Genomic DNA, 2132 nt, shown 5'->3' with positions numbered 1-2132 from the left:
AGTTGGATGAATTTTCTCTGTTCAGAGGTTTAATGATCACAGATTTGATTAAGTGTCATTTATAAATAAACATGCTCCAGAGGTGCAATTGGTCATTGTGTGTTACTTATTAGACAGTACTTTGCAGCTGAGGTTAGCTGATGTACAAGATCTATGTATATTTGTGTCAGAATTGAGAGCAATTTAAAGCCAAATGAATCTTAATTATTAGTGTTCTTCATGTTTCTAATCTCCATTATTTGTACACATTGAGTCGACAAGAAGAGTCTGTTTAGAAGGCTTATCTCCATAGCTTTACTGTGCTGTATAGCTTGGCTATTTGACTTCTAATGACATATTACAATCTGCACTGTGATTATCATGTCTCTGACCAGCTCTAATATTGTAAGTTGAAGAAGTTATCAGCAGATATGCTCCAGGTGAGGCTTGAACTCACAACCTCAGCATTGCTCTACAGTGTACTGTCTTATAAGTACTGTGCGCTAACCAATTGCTCCACTGGAGCGTTTAATTAATCTATAAAATACAAGTTAAGTGTGAGATTGTTACCTACTTATACCTAGTTATCTCGGTACCTTGGTGGTTGACCTGATTCAACCTAAAGGTCTGGTGGATCCTTCTAACTTGAACCTGGGGAAACAGAAAATTCCAAAGGTGAGTTCAGTCCGTCCCCCTCTTTCTCTCACAGTCTCTTTTAGTCAAATCTCACACATTTCTTTTAGCCTGGTGCAGACTCAAAATGTAGAAGTGCAATGTAAGGCAAGGATGAAACGCACAACGATGAGCTCCCTTTTGATGCCTTTGATGTTTCGGGCCAACACGACCCGTTCTCAAACACTCTCTACGGGATTTCAACCTGGGGTGTACTCACTTTTGTGGGTACATGTTCAAACATTAATGGCTGTATTTTGAAATGTTTTGAATGAACAACAAATTGAAGTGGTTATATATGTTGTACACCGGTTACTATTCATTGTGTCAAAGTGAAATTTCTTTAATGTTGTCCTATGGAAAGATATACTTTCAAATCTGCAAACATGTGAGGGGTGTACTCACTTCTGTGACATACTGTATACCTGTGACCTGCGTGACCTATGATAAAGTGAAGTGCTCCCACAAGTGGCTAAATATCAAACTACACTAAACTATATCAGTGACAATAAAATGGCTCCTACAGTATTTACTCTGGTTTTGTTTATTTCAGTGTTTAGAAAGTCCATGTAGCCAAAGTTGATTGTTTGATTATGTATAGTTTTAAAAATTCTATGTTTTGATGCTGCATGCATAAATCAATGTTTATTAATTTTGGTTGACTTTCACGTCATTGGGTTTCTTCTCAGACTCACTTGCACAGTCTTCATGTGACACCATATCTACAAGTGATGCCCTAACAGTCCCATGCATTGATGGTCTTCAGACTTCTGCTGTTCATTCTGATCTTTCTTTACATGCTAAAGAGGTAAGCTGCTCCATCTAGTTGTCTTAATTGTTCTCGCTATAGCTTTATGTAAACAAGACATCACATATGCCATCACTCAATAACTGCTAATGAATGTAAAGTACTACGTTTGCAAATAACACTAAGTATGTTGAGACTGGGGCTCACTCACAGGATGATTGTCATCCTTTGACAATGAATGTTGGGTTAAAGTTGGTTAAAAATAAATATTTCACTTTGTCCTCATTCTATTTTTCTTAGCTTGTACAAAGTCAGGAGGTGACAAAATACTTGCTGAATATAAAAGAAAGCCAGAAATTACTGATCAGACTCGGAGAAAAATCGTGGTGAGTATTGAAAATGATATTGGGTTTGAAAGGGGGTCCCAGCAGTAAAGGTTTGGAAACCATTGGGCTTAACTGTCAATCTTGTTTCTCGATCTCTGTACACAGGAGCACTTCTTTGATGCACAAAGCAATGAAGGCTACATCGCCTGGAAATTGAAAAATATCCAGCGTGAACTCAGTGGGGGTGGCAAAAGGAAGAGGAGCAGCTCTAGCAGGGATCCATCAAGGGGGCCAGAGTCCAAATGGGAGGTGACGGCAGTACACCAGCTGGATGGAGAACAGTGTTTGGAGGCCATGTCCCTGCTGAAACACAGCACTGATGAGCTCCAGGTTTTCATCAAGATGAG

General features: G+C 39.0%; 1 non-coding gene across 1 annotated transcript; it reads right to left on the bottom strand.

Annotated features, from left to right (window-relative positions):
* Positions 1-411: 411 nt before the first annotated feature.
* Positions 412-505, bottom strand: trnai-uau (transfer RNA isoleucine (anticodon UAU)). The gene is made up of 2 exons: positions 468-505; positions 412-447 (listed from the first exon to the last, which is right to left on the bottom strand). It is a non-coding gene; the product is annotated as a tRNA-Ile (tRNA).
* Positions 506-2132: the final 1627 nt, after the last annotated feature.

This window comes from Odontesthes bonariensis, chromosome 15 (genome assembly GCF_027942865.1).
Source record: "Odontesthes bonariensis isolate fOdoBon6 chromosome 15, fOdoBon6.hap1, whole genome shotgun sequence".
Lineage (NCBI taxonomy): Eukaryota > Metazoa > Chordata > Actinopteri > Atheriniformes > Atherinopsidae > Odontesthes > Odontesthes bonariensis.
This window is presented reverse-complemented; position numbering and strand designations above follow the sequence as displayed.